This window comes from Melopsittacus undulatus, unplaced genomic scaffold (genome assembly GCF_012275295.1).
Source record: "Melopsittacus undulatus isolate bMelUnd1 unplaced genomic scaffold, bMelUnd1.mat.Z mat_scaffold_471_arrow_ctg1, whole genome shotgun sequence".
In the NCBI taxonomy this organism is placed as follows: Eukaryota; Metazoa; Chordata; class Aves; order Psittaciformes; family Psittaculidae; genus Melopsittacus; species Melopsittacus undulatus.
In genome coordinates, this window is record NW_022994348.1 from 14496 (window position 1) to 29305 (window position 14810).

General features: G+C 45.0%; 1 long non-coding RNA gene across 2 annotated transcripts; it reads right to left on the reverse strand.

The window, feature by feature from the left end:
- Positions 1 to 6454: 6454 nt before the first annotated feature.
- Positions 6455 to 12047, reverse strand: LOC117438542 (uncharacterized). Of its 2 annotated transcripts, XR_004550861.1 has the most exons (5): positions 11660 to 12047; positions 8615 to 8690; positions 7324 to 7440; positions 6616 to 6676; positions 6455 to 6490 (listed from the first exon to the last, which is right to left on the reverse strand). It is a non-coding gene; the product is annotated as an uncharacterized lncRNA (long non-coding RNA). The 2 variants fall into 2 exon arrangements; XR_004550860.1 differs by lacking the exon at positions 6455 to 6490 and having other exon boundaries at positions 6514 to 6676.
- Positions 12048 to 14810: the final 2763 nt, after the last annotated feature.

Below are 14810 nucleotides of genomic sequence, written 5' to 3' on the forward strand. Positions count from 1 at the left end.
ATACAAGTACAAGATCAATAGCCCCTCCCATCCACCCCCACCCTCTGCTTTTTCAGTTAAGGCAACAATTACAACAAGTTACAGTCAGGGAGGAAAAAATCATAGGGGTACAGAAACAACCCATACAAGATCAATAGTCCATCCCATCCACCCTCACCCTCTCCTTTTTCAATTAACACAACAATCATAACAAGTTACAGTCAGGGAGGAAAACATCATAGTGGTACAGAAACAACCCATACAAGATTAATAGCCCCTCCCATCCACCCCCACCCTCTGCTTTTTCAGTTAAGGCAACAATTACAACAAGTTACAGTCAGGGAGGAAAAAATCATAGGGGTACAGAAACAACCAATACAAGTACAAGATCAATAGCCCCTCCCATCCACCCCCACCCTCTGCTTTTTCAGTTAAGGCAACAATTACAACAAGTTACAGTCAGGGAGGAAAAAATCATAGGGGTACAGAAACAACCCATACAAGATCAATAGTCCATCCCATCCACCCTCACCCTCTCCTTTTTCAATTAACACAACAATCATAACAAGTTACAGTCAGGGAGGGAAACATCTTATATGTACAGAAACAACCCATACAAGTACAAGATCAATAGTCCCTCCCATCCACCCCCACCCTCTGCTTTTTCAGTTAAGGCAACAATTACAACAAGTTACAGTCAGGGAGGAAAAAATCATAGGGGTACAGGAACAACCAATACAAGTACAAGATCAATAGTCCCTCCCATCCACCCTCACCCTCTCCTTTTTCAATTAACACAACAATTATAACAAGTTATATTCAGGGAGAAAAACATCATAGTGGTACAGAAACAATCCATACAAGATTAATAGTCCATCTCATCCACCCTCACCCTCTTTTTCAATTAACACAACAATCATAACAAGTTACAGTCAGGGAGGAAAACATCATAGGGGTACAGAAACAACCCATACAAGATCAATAGTCCATCCCATCCACACTCACCCTCTCCCTTTTTAAGGCAACAATTATAACAAGTTATAATCAGGCAGGAAAAAATCATAGGGGTACAGAAACAACCCATACAAGTACAACATCAATGGCCAGTCCCATCCACCCTCAGCCTCTCCCTTTTCAGTTCAGACAGTAAGTACAACAAGTTAAAGTCTGGGAGAAAAACATTATAGTGGTACAGAAACAACTCATACAAGATCAATAGTCCCTCCCATCCACCCCCGCCCTCTTCGTTTTCAGTTAAGGCAACAATTATAACAAGTTATAGTCAGGGAGGGAAACATCATAGGGGTACAGAATCAACCCATACAAGATCAATAGTCCATCCCATCCACCCTCACCCTCTCCTTTTTCAATTAACACAACAATTACAACAAGTTACAGTCAGGGAGGAAAAAATCATAGGGGTACAGAAGCAACCAATACAAGTACAAGATCAATAGTCCCTCCCATCCACCCTCACCCTCTGCTTTTTCAATTAACACAACAATTATAACAAGTTATATTCAGGGAGAAAAACATCATAGTGGTACAGAAACAATCCATACAAGATTAATAGTCCATCCCATCCACCCTCACCCTCTTTTTCAATTAACACAACAATCATAACAAGTTACAGTCAGGAAGGAAAACATCATAGGGGTACAGAAACAACCCATACAAGATGAATAGTCCATCCCATCCACACTCACCCTCTCCCTTTTTAAGGCAACAATTATAACAAGTTATAATCAGGCAGGAAAACATCATAGGGGTACAGAAACAACCCATAAAAGTACAACATCGATGGCCAGTCCCATCCACCCTTACCCTCTCCTTTTTCAGTTCAGACAACAAGTACAACAAGTTACAGTCTGGGAGAAAAACATCATAGTGGTACAGAAACAACCCATACTGTTGGGGGTCGAGCATGGGTGCTTGAACAGGCCTACAGCAAGCTGTGAGAAAGTGAACTTATGACCCCAGGTTAAAAGAAGAAGAAGTGTCAAGATCAGCAAAACAGGAATCCAATAACAGGATGCCGGTAATTGCAGAAGCATGATGTAATGCTAAGCTGATGCGAAGGTGTGAAACCAATCAGGAGAGGTAAAGGGGAGCGTGTATCCCTCATGGGCAAAGTGAAGCAGCCAATCAAGTAATGCGTGATCGCGTGTAAGACAGTATATTAAGAGCAGCTTTGTAATCAATAAACGGAGCATTTTGTGAACCTATATCGTATCGGTGTTTTCTCCCCTCCACCTGGCCGCGGCATTCTGGTGACCCTACGTGATACCAGGAGAGAGAGAGACCGTGGACGAGAGAAGGTGGAGATCCCGGCTGCCCGAGAGAGGCAGGCTGCCCGAGAGAGGCAGGAAAAGAGCTCAAATTACGTGGCCACGGCTGACCGGTGAGTCAGGCAGACTGCGGTCTGGTTCGGGATGGGTTTCGCTGTATCAGCGATAGAAAAGGCTACGACAGAAGGAGTGCTATGTGTAGCGAAGAAAACAGGGTACTCAATACCCCGACAGGAACTTGTGGACTTTTTATTTTGGTGCTGACGAAGGGGGTTGTTAGAAAATACGGGACAGTTATTCTCCAAAGATCAATGGCGTAAGACAGGGGAAGAATTGTGGGAGTCGGTGAAGCTTTTAATCTCGAGACTTGGGAGAAAATTACTAAGGAAGAAGCCCCTGATTTATGGATGTTTTCAGTCCTTCCTAAGGTGAAGGGAGCAACCCTTAAAGAGACAGACCTAAAGTTAATGTTGAAATGGTCGAAGACACGTTACCCAGAGATTTATGAGTCTACCGGATTTGAGATATCCTTGTGGAATGGGGCATGAGTTAAGCTGTGGAATGCAGCTACAAAAGGCAATGATGCTGTGAAAAGTTTGTCAGTCATTTGGAGAACTGTTTTAGAGATGTTAAAGTAAAAAAAAAAATGAGATCATGGAGATCAGCGTGGGGCCCCCCCCCCCCCCCCCCCGAACCTCCACTGGTTGCCGCTGCAGCAGCGAAGACTGAGGACGGGGATGAAGACGATCCTTTCGACCTGAGCCCTATTGACCCCGAGATGGAGCCTGTGCACGTTCATCAGTTTGCTGTTGCTGCTCCTGAGATTCTGATGCCTGATAATGCTGATGCTGACCTGGATGGTGCTTTTGACCTGGAGCCTATTCATCCGGAAAAGAAGCCTGATTTATATCCCCCATATCCTCATGATAAATGGGTAGCTGTAAAGGGAGAAGTGAGATGGGTGGGGGATGTGGATGTATTGCACAGTTTCCCATGGTGTGTGTGCTTCCCACCCGAGATGGGAAGGTCTCTTGTATGCTCTTATCAGGGGTATCGGGCAGAATGTGTAAGACCGTGGAGTTGGGACCCCGTATACTACTCCTTTGATACAGTCGCTCTGTGATACTCAAGTACTAGAAGTTGGTAAATATAAGTATGTCCATGTTTCTATCTACCCTTGGAAACCTTTATAGATATTGCTGGCAACTTCCTCCAACATAGGCTGGCCACCTGTGTCGGAACGAGTGTGCATTTTGGTCAGTATAAAAGCCCAAGCCTCATGCGATGTAAGGGAGGCAGAGCCTCTGCGGGGACGCCTGCTAAGGTTCAGCCTGCCACCTTGCACTGCGATGATGCTTCTCGGAGCTGGTTTCCTGATAGTCTTTACAGGGTCCTTGTGCCACGTCCTGTATGTGGGACTGTGTAGTGGGAACAATGATTGTCTGGATTTTGTGTTTCAAATATTGTAGTTGTGTGGAGTGTGCTTGTGGGATCCCATATGTGTGTGTGTGTGTCTGTGTGTGTGTGTGATGAGGGCAGACAGTGTTCTGTATATTTTTTGTTGTCAGGTTCATGTAAAAGTTTTAACAGGTAGCAGTTTAACCTTTCGGGCAAGAAAAGGTTAACGCAAAAGCGCAGTTGCCGATAGGCCGGTGGTTTTAGCTGTGCAAAGCAGGGTGAGCAACTTTGAAAAAAAAAAAACAACAACAACAAAAAACAACAACAACAAAAAAAATCACTTGAGGGCAACTGAAAATTAACAGCTTGAATATGCATGCTTGTAAAGTAGCTATTATTAGAGGTTGTGATTTTGTGTATAAAACCACCTGTATTTACTAGCCAGTTGCTAATAAGAAACTATACGTTGTATTGTATGGATTTGTCACTTGTAAAAGAGATGTTAAAGAAAGCAAATTTGCAGTAGCTGCTAGAAAATACTAAGGCAAAAGCTAGAAAGATTCTAAGATGATGGTACTGTTATAAAGCAAGTAATGGAACAAATTAAGAGGGTGGGAGAACTCCACTGGTAAGAAGTTTCTTTGGTTAGTCCCTCGCTGCCATTAGCATCTTCAACATGCTGATGCACTCTGTGATAGTTACTCTGCTAATGTAAATCTGTGTGTGCTTTGCTGTAGTAGTGACTTGTTACTGGGTTAAGCAGGTGAAACTCTGCATTGACAACAAGGTGCAAGGACAGAGATTGACCAAATGCCTGCTACCACAGTCAAGGGCAAGACTGGGTTGGCCTCTGTGTTTGCCACCAAGAAGAACCTTTAGCTTCGCTGCTGGCTGCAACCCAGCAGGCGTAGAGCAGTGGAGACACATGTCATGCCAGACCTTGATGTGAGGGATGGCCTCCGCTGTTATCAGAGAGCCATCCAGGAGAAAAAGGGTAGGCCCAGCTGTGTACAGCTATCAACAGGACCATACTGGCTGCCAGCAAAACATACCAAGCCGCAGAACTCAACCACATAAAGAAACAGCAATGGTAGAAATCTTTGTAAAATCTTTGTAATATCTGTGCTATTATGTGTGACCATGGGTAATGGAAAAGTATACTGAGCATATCTGTTAAATCCCAACTATTCCAACCTGTTACATGGTGTGTAGGATTCACTGATATGCCACATGTTATAAAGGTTCAAGTGACTTCAAATCAGACTAATCTTACTGAAATAATGCTACCTAGAGTAGTGGGTTGTTATATTACACAAGTCAAGCAGTGATAGAGCAGACACAATAAATTGTCAAAAACTTTTCGTAAAACTAAAAAGGGGGAGATGTGGAGACAGTGTTCTCACAGGAAAATGAATATTTGGTACATGAGCTCTGAATAACTCTGAGGGATACAGCAAGGCCATGGGAGGCCCGAGGAAGCCTAAGCAAGCAAGATAAGAAGAAGCTGTAATTCACTGAGTTATGAGAACTGTGGACTGTTGGCAAGCATTCGAGGTCAAGTTCTCACACCTGTGTTTAACCAATTATATGTTAGTCACTAAGGGTCTTCACGACAAGTATCCAATCATGATATGCCAAATTGCTGTAGGTGTGTGTAAGCAATAGTATATAAGGAGTTAAAGCTTTGCAATAAATGGCTTTTTGTCTGATCAAAAAAAAAAAAAAAGGGGGGGGGAGTGTAACTCCTTGACTGTTAACACTGTACAGTTTACTTCTGCAGCTGCTTCACATCCCCTTTGCATTAGAATGCTTCTGGGCATGTGTTGTATGAATCTTTCTGATCATTCTGAATCTATTCACAAGAATTTGTTTGAACTTAAAGAAAATATGAAAGAACTTACTGTAGAAACAAATCCTATAGACTCTTGGTTAAAATCGTTAGGAATAAGTAGTTGGTTAAGGAGTTTAATCATGATGTTTAGCGGACCAATAATGATTATGTTGTTAATTTTGTTTTTTGGACCTTGTTTGTTACAATGTATTATGCAACGCATGCAGCAGATGACAAACGCCTTATTTGAAAAAAGAGGGGGAGATGTTGGGGGTCGAGCATGGGCGCTTGAAGAGGCCTACAGCAAGCTGTGAGAAAGTGAACTTATGACCCCAGGTTAAAAGAAGAAGAAGTGTCAAGATCAGCAAAACAGGAATGCAATAACAGGATGCCAGTAATTGCAGAAGCATGATGTAACGCTAAGCTGAAGCGAAGGCGTGAAACCAATCAGGAGAGGTAAAGGGGAGCGTGTATCCCTCGTGGGCAAAGTGAAGCAGCCAATCAAGTAATGCGTGATCACATGTAAGACAGTATATTAAGAGCAGCTTTGTAATCAATAAACGGAGCATTTTGTGAACCTACATCGTATCGGTGTTTTCTCCCCTCCACCTGGCCGCGGCACCATACAAGATCAATAGTCCCTCCCATCCAGCCTCACCCTCTCCTTTTTCAGTTAAGGCAACTATTCTAACAAGTTACAGTCAGGGAGGAAAACATCATAGGGGTACAGAAACAACCCATACAAGTACAAAATCAATAGTCCCTCTCATCCACCCTCACCCTCTCCATTTTTTTATTAACACAACAAAAAGCATTTCTACAAGTCCGCACTCATGCAATTCTTGCAGAGCCAAGGCCACGCAGTGAGCGATCCCAATACCCTGAGCCTTGTTGCTGGACAAGAAGATTCTTGGCAGGCATAAGCAAGGTCAATTGTCTTGTTATGCTTCTGTAATTTCCCATGTTTTCGTGCAGAGAATGATCTCTGCCAAGGCTGTAGTTTCCCACGGTGTTTTTACAAATACAGTATTACAAAATACACAAATGCAATTTTACAAATACAAGAACAAACAAGTTATAAACATTAGCTTTGTAAACAGTAGTAACCTCTAGACTCACCAATTAGAGCTCAGTATCCAAGGTTGCTCAGCTTTCCCCTTGAGTCAGCTACATCCACCTGCTAAACATGCACAGAGTTACCCACATGAATTCAAGCTAAATAGATTAGCCTAAAGAGAAAGAGGTTCAGTATCGCAGCAAAAACCTGGACATTTCTCAGCTTTGCAGAGCCTAACATTTACTCCCAACACAACCCTTTCTTCTACCCATTCCCCAAGAACTATTCACACACCAAACCCGACGTTCATTTTCTCCTGCTCCACAGCTCCCTGCTGTGCTAAAAGACTTGCTAGTGTAGCTGAAAAAGGGACCTGTTCTTTCTGTGTGCTGACCGGCAGCACAACCAGACTATCGCAAGGAAATCGCAGAACAATTTACAGCTTAGCTGACTTTTAAAGATTCAAGAGCTTGGCCCAACAGGAGCTAAGCTTGTCTGACTGTTCCAAAGCAAACACCATTACATTTATAAGGAAGCAACCTATCCAAGGACACTGTGATACCAAAGAAAGGCAGTGCAAAAAAGCAGACAATGCTTCAGATGGAGCAAACCTCTGAAGAGTCAATGACTTCAAAAGAAGTGATTATGCTGCTGGACAAGGTAGTGCCTTTGCCCTGAGCTTTCAAAGCAGATCAGCAAGATACATGCTTGCCTCAGTGCTGAAGTTCCAGCTGAATGCACTGTTATTCTCTCTACTTCCACCTACTTACCAGAAGCAGCTTCCTCAGTATGCTCGTCCGCAGTGCCACATCTTCTTTTGCTGCGTCAAACACAAGGCCAGGAAGTGCATCCAGTAAGTAAACTCCCCAAGAGGTGAAGGACAGGAACTAATAAGAAAAAAAATAATTACTAAAATAGTTGCACTGAAGTAAAACAGAAAACTGATGTCAAAGCTGGAAACACAGTGCTCCAATCCCAAATCTGCTTCATGCCTTTAGCCCTTCCATTACCACTCTGCAGCCCCACGCAGTAGCTCACTCTAAACTGTACATGCATTCTCACTAGCTCCCGGTCAGTGGTACAGAGGGAAGGGACTGGGGCTTGACAAGGTCTGGTTTGTTCTCATTATGGTGACGGCGTATTGAAGCTCTCCGGCTTCCAGGCACAAAGGGGAAAATACTGTGACACGCCCTGACAACAGGGGGTCACGCTGCCAGGCCACCAGCAGCACAGGCAGCCATGCAGGCAGAGACCCAGATCCTGACTACAGGCAGGTCGCATTGCCTGCACCACGACTAAGTGGCTTGGCGCCGTCTTTGGAAAGAAGGGGCGAGTCCAGACCATCCCTCCGCTCGTGGACTTAGGGAAGACGCCCCTGTTACTGCACAGAGACCTGCTCTCCTTCCAGGGAGGCTTAAGCTAAGCTGCAGCAATTTTAACAGGTGCCTAAAGGACAAGCTCACTCACTCCCTCACATTGATAGACAAGGACAAGACAAACACAAACCAAAACGTCCCAAAAAGGGAGACGGTCTCTGTGCAGCCACTGTCTGGGGAGTCACCCTACTCACCAAGCAAGAGAGGAGAGCCTCAGACCATGCCCAGGGCTGCATGGAAGCCAGAGAGCTTCAACAGGCCAAGGGCCAGATGCTGTGACACGCCCTGACAACAGGGGGTCAGGCTGGGTAGGCCACCAGCAGGCAGAGAGCTGCTGGGGCAGAGGAGAGGGACAGGGAAATGGCCCTCCCCTGCTTACAGGGTGGCCTGGGGGTCCAAGAGAGCTCTATTTCCCCCTCGGGTGCGGAGACGCTGGCTCTCACCCTCCTTACAGGGTTGCCACGCTCTCCGGGCAGCCAAAGGAGCAAGACGGCCAAAGGCCAAAACCAAGAGTAGCAAAGACCTGAGCCCTGCTTACAGGGAGGTCGCCCAGCACACAGCGCTCCTCAGGGCCCCCCAAAGGTGCCATCATGCTCTTACGTGACCTCGCCCTGTGCCCACAGGGATTCCCTTTGCCCAGGGTGCCTTTCTCATGCCCCCTCTTCTGCCCGACGCCGCTCCTCACCTCGCCGTTACACACGCCACCTCTTCTCTCTTCTCTTGACATGCAGCCTCTTCTTTTTTGATCTTCCAAGGTCAGGCTACATGCAAAATTACACAAAAATAAAAGTTCTTTGCTTCTTCAAGAAAGAAATAAACCTTAAAATCCCTTAAAATGTGGCTATACATTTATAAATAACCAGGTCCCCTATTATAATCAATATCTTATAGATATGATGTTCAAGTGAGAAGATATGCACAAAATGACCATAATTCCAGTGATTTGTACTTCTGAAGCAATTTTCCAGGTTCCCCATGTAAACCCATCCGATAAATAGAGGTATTCTAATGGAAAAAAAGTTTCCCAAGTATCCACTCTAGTCTAAAGACAAGTTCTCTCAGTGTCAGCTTACCACAAATAAATGATTGAGTTTAGCTCATAAATGTCATCTGAAAGCAAATTTAAGATTGCTGCCTCCAATTTCCATACTAAAATGGCAAGTTCCATGTTAAAGGCCACTGCCTGACACACAGGAAGAACCTTCTCCCAGTTTCACAACAAAGCTTTGGCACACAAGTACTTCAATTAACTAGGCAAGGATCTAATTACACTCCTTATAGAAAGGCTGATAGATACATGGGTTTATGTATTTCATTTTACAGTAACCAAAACTTAAACCTACCCATACACCTCAGAAACCATCACTGTTAAATTTTGCTCTCAAACATTTTTCTACCACAGCTTCCTTAACACAGATTTGATTAAGCATCACTGGGAAGTGTTCATGATTTCAGTTTCTGTGACTACTACTAGTAGCTTAGAGCTCTGTGCTCTGGTATAAACTGAGTACAGACTCTGGGACAGTAACTCCTCCAACACAAAGCTGGCATGAAACAAGAGGATTAAGTCTTATAGTAGTGCTATTACCACAAGGGTGTTGAGAGGTTAAGACTGGTGATAAGTGACAACAGCTTTTATTTAATCATCCACTTCAATGGGGTAAAAAAAGTCAAAAAAGTACTCATGTAAAAATTGAAGACTTTAAGAGCAAAGTAGAGCATATTGCCAGGAGAGCACAGATAGAGCATGTTACATCCTAGGAAGCTCATGCATAGAAGCCCTGATCATTACACTGCCCTGATTGGCACCAGTACAGAACATTATTTAACAGGTACCACCCATCAGGTTCTGCTTTTTTCATTTAGCATTTGCACTTCTGTCTCTCCAGCTTTGCTAAATTCTTGTTCCAAGCATACAACCTGCTTTTTCCAGATGAAAACACACCAAACTCAAGCAAGTATAAAACCCAGCAACAAATTTCCACAATAACAACAAATACTCCTCTCCTGCAGCAGCCATCAAAATCCATACATCCTACATGTAGGCTTTCTAGAACATACTACACTTCATTGCATTGCCCTATGGGAGAAACTAGGCAGCCACTATGCAGACAGCTGACTCAAACATGTCTATGAAAAGCCATCACCCAACAGTTAGCATGACATCGCACAAAAAAACTAACTCAGCTCTCTAGCTTCAATAAAGACCTAGAAACACCAATTGATTAAGAACTCCAGTAGATATTACATACCCAAAATTGAAAGTAATCAAGAATTTAGAAAGATCATTCTGTAACCCATTAAAATTTCCCCTCTTTTCACCCTAAGGGAACTTCTCCATGCAGGGAGGAAAATGCCCACCCCCCAGAGATGAGCAAGTCTCTTAAAACATGATCATGAACTTTTCAAGTGAGATGTGGAGCAGTTAAGTATAAAAATTAAACCCTGTGTTTGTTTATTTTCTATTAGTCTGTGAGTGATTTAAAGGTTTTCTCCTGATGAAGAAAAGAGCAGCTCAGAAGCTGAATGCCAACAAAACTGCTCAGCTCCCCTCCATGGGTTAAGAAAGGATCAAATACCGAATTGGGTAAAAGTCTGACAAGTACTAAATCCAAGAAAATTGCTCTCTGCTTCTGACCATCTTGGCAGGGGAAAAAAAAAAAAAAAAAAAAAGCTTTTTGTTATTTCTAATTTCTAATGACATGCACAGTTAGAACCAAATGTAACAAGAGCTAGTACTTGGTACTGTTTTCCTCTCTCTCCCCATAACTTAATAGGCTAATCCTCTAGCACTTGTTTCTAGAAGCTGAGAATACCATGCTGTGTGCAGGTTATGCTCACTTAGAGGGCACAAAGACTCAAAAATATCTCAGGAGCCCCAGTCCTATGAAGAACTCAGTTTTATGACTAACCCTGTGAACCTGGGCCAAAATCAATTCGATAGAAGGTCCAAGTTATCTAGAGCCAATGCAGAAGCACAAAATAGGCTATTGTAACAAGGACTAACTTTATACAACTGTACATATACAAATAATCACAAGACATACTTTTTAACTACATCATATACATATAACAAAGGGTCTCAATGCATTAAATCTAGCACCACTGCTGTATAGCCTTAAACATCTCTTCAGCAATGTAATCATTACCACCACACAGGTATACTTCCTTTCCATAAGGCATTCCTTCCCCAACCAGCATAGAAACAGGGTTAGACACAGCTGCAGCCTCCCAAACAAAATGATTCACTCACTGCCCTGAAGCAAAGTAACAGAAACCTCACCAGGCTGAATAAGATGGACCAACACCTGCATCACTGGTTCAACCAGCTCTGTCAGGCCTTGAACTCACCTGAGAGAGCAAACACCATGCTAAGACATCTTTTCCTAGCCAAACCCAGAAAGTGCACTATTGCGTAGCTGTGCACACACAATAGAACTTGTTCAGTTATTGAGACATGTAGGAAGTTTGATTAGTATCTGAATGTTTGCTTTTAATATCCTTGCAGCTCCTGCTTAGTCTTATTCTGAAGGGCTTTTAGCACCTGGTAGTTGTAGCAACTCTGAGGAGCACTAGAGCACACAAACACACAAACTAGCTTCCAAATGCATTTGAGACACATCAATAGAAGTTATGTTTGCAAATATACATAGAAACACTTAAACATGTTCAGCACACTGCTTTAAAAAGTAAAGTCTTATCAGTAAAAGTAGTAAGGCTCAACACTTACCTTGGTTTAGCTGCATTACAGATGACTGCTTGAGGCTGGCTGAAGCTCCTGGTAATGGATTTTGAATGGAGTTCGCTTTCTCCACCTCCTGTTTCAGAAGCCTCTTACTCTCTTTCGATGTACATCTTCCCATGTCTCTCCAATTAGCCAGTTAACTCAGTCAAACTGGGAGTTGTGTCAGCCTCAGCAAGACTCTCCCCACAAGCTTGATATGAAACATTGCAATTAAAAGCCATTTCCAAGTCCAATCACACATATAGCAGAGAAAGGGCACACCAGCCCCACATACTTTGCCTTGCAGTGGTACTTCTGGGGCAGCACTTCATGGCACTTGGAAAACAAACATAATTTGCTCCTTAGACTGCAGGCCTTTACCTGCAGCTCTTCACTGTAGTGGCTCAAACAGGTCTAAGGAGTTAGTTCATAACTCAGCAGCCAAATATTTTGCTCAAGGCAAAGAAATCCATGCAAAAGGCCCAGAGAAGCCCAGCTGTTCTCTGTGGATGAGGCAGTTGGTGAGGCAGAGCACACAGCACTCCCGGCTCCCTGGCAAGAGGCCCCTCTGGTGCCGCAGCACAGGCTCATCCTCAGAGCCATATCCTCCACACTGCCCACAAACCTTGCAGGGATCTCCACAGCCCTCAGGAAACAAGAGCAGACCAGGCCACCTCTGGGCTCCCACAGCAGGAGAAGAGACCTCTGCCAGCCTAGGCCCAATTTCAAGGTACCCAAGAAGAGAAGGTCCAGCAGCAGCCAAGTCCAGCCAGGAGTCTATCAGGCTTGTGAACAAGCAGCAATCCAGTCCACAAATCACCATCAGGTCCAGCAATTGCCAAGCTGCTCTATAATCATATAGAAGATCAAGCCGGGCAGTCAGTCTGAAGTCCAGACTAACAATCTTCACAGGCAGGGACAGAGCTGAAGAGCAGCATTCCTCCAACAGAGTTCTAAAGAAAACTGAGGTACAGAGCTCGGTTTAAATAGGGCTCCTGGGTGTGGTCTGGTGCACAGGTGAGGCTGTTTAGGGTCATTAAGGCTTACTAATGCCCTCAGTGCCTTAACGAGGCACCTGAGAGCAATGGAAAATTCTAGTTCTATCCACAGGGCCCACAGAGTGAGGTGTGATTGCAGTGTTGTGATGGGGTTTTGTTCCATCTGTTAGCTGGTTGGTCTTCTTCCTCACCTAGCCCCAGAGACATTCTATCAAATGAATGTTCTGTGCATGAGAAGACGCAACCACTTCATTTGTGTGTGATTCAGTAAATCCTCTTGGAGACTTTATGATTCTGTTCAGTTCTGGGAGACTTTGGAAGAGTGGGTACATAAACACAACCCTCAGGAAGGCACACACCATTCTGAATGGGCAGTTCCTAATAGCCCCTGTACTGTTTATTTCACATTAATTTCACCCTACAATGAAGTAAGGTGTTCACTTTCCATTCAGATCTGAATAGAAATTTAAGACAGAATTTTTATTCTACCCATTCCTTACTAGTTTTAAACTGTTTTTGGTTACCTCTTAGATATTTATGGTCTTTTCTGTCCTGTTTTAAGCTGCTCTTGCCTATTTCTAATCTGCTTCAGGCTACCCATTTCTAACCTGGTCTTGCCCTTCATAGCTTGGTTTAACTCCTGTATGGTCATTTTTATCTTACTCTTCTCCGTTTCTAAACCTTTTTTAGATTCTTTTGGCAAATTGTAAACAATGGAGAGGCTTTTCCATCTTATTCTGCCCATTCCTTACTAGTTTTAAGCTGGTTTTGGCTCCTTCTTCAATATTTGTGGTCATTTCTGGCCTGTTTTAAGCTGCTCTTGCCTTTTTCTAATGTGCTTCAGGCTATTTCTAACCTCTTGATGCCCATTTCTAATTCTTCTGAAGCCATTCTGGCAGTTTCCAAACCATTTTGGTCCATTTCCTACCCATTTCTAGCCTGGTCTTGCCCTTTCCTAACTTGGTTTAACTCCTGTATGGTCATTTTTATCTTATTTGTGTTTGTGTTTGGAATGATTTGGTTTTGTCAGACCTGGTTCTCAGGCTCCTCAGGAGCCCGGTTGCTTTGCTCTTGGGTCTGTGCATGTGATCCGGGCAGATGTGCTGCTCCGTCTGGGAGGTACTGTGCCTGTGTAGGTTATTCTCTGTTTGTTGGTGTCACAGCATGTGTAGTGTTTTGTGTGTGTGTGTTTGCCTTGGAGCTGCTCTACTCATGGTGTGTATTTGGGCCAGGTGCAGCATCTGTAGTGCAAGTCTGTGTGTATTATGATCAGAGGCAGATCTTGAGCATTTCCTTGGGATGGAGGTTACAGGTTCTGGGCTCAGCAATGGTCTCTAGACATAAAAGCTGTGTGGGTATTAACATAGTAGTTGTTTAGCAACTCGGTGATAATTTGGCCAGTGTTTTTGTTCAGATCTCTGCTCTGAAGCAGTTGTCAACGTGATGAAAGCAGGCTTGAAGCAAGGCTCTGTGGCAGAGATGCAGAGCAGCCGGCAGACACTCTTGCAGCCCCGACAGTGATCCCATAAGGATGACATGACAATGATCGGCAGGGCTGGAAGGGGGGGGGGGGTGGCGGGCGTTTCGGCGGCTGGCGCCGCTCGCTGTTGCCATCTTGTGTCCAGGTTAGGTACTGCAGCCCTGCCTCCGCGCATGAGCCGTGGTGCTCCCTGTCCCCGGAAGTGGCTGGTGTCACGTGGTGCCCGCCGGTTTCCGGCGGGCTGTAGCAAGCGCGGCTCCATGCGGCCGCAGTCTGGTGGCCGCCCGCCGGCTCCGGTCCCTCCGCGCCGTTTCGGTGTGGCAGGCGCAGCCCCCGGGAGCAGCATGGCGGCGGGCAGGGTCCGGGTCCAGGTCCGGGTCCCGGCAGCAGCAGGTGAGAGCCGAGCCCACCGCGGGGCCGGGCTTACCGGGGAGGGGAGCGGGCCCGGCCGCCCGGCCGTGCCTTGGACGTGCGCAGAGGGGTCCTCTCCTGCCTGCTGGCCGCTCGGCACGGGAAGCCTCTCGGTGCTCGGTACTGAGGGGAGTGAAGGCACGGGGGGGGGGGGGGGGGGGGGGGGGGGGGTTACCTGGAGGTCCGTAATTCACACTGTACCTGCACTGGGAGGGAAAGGGGCCAGGGTTGAAATAGCTGTTTCTAAAGCAGCCAAGGCGTTCCCTGC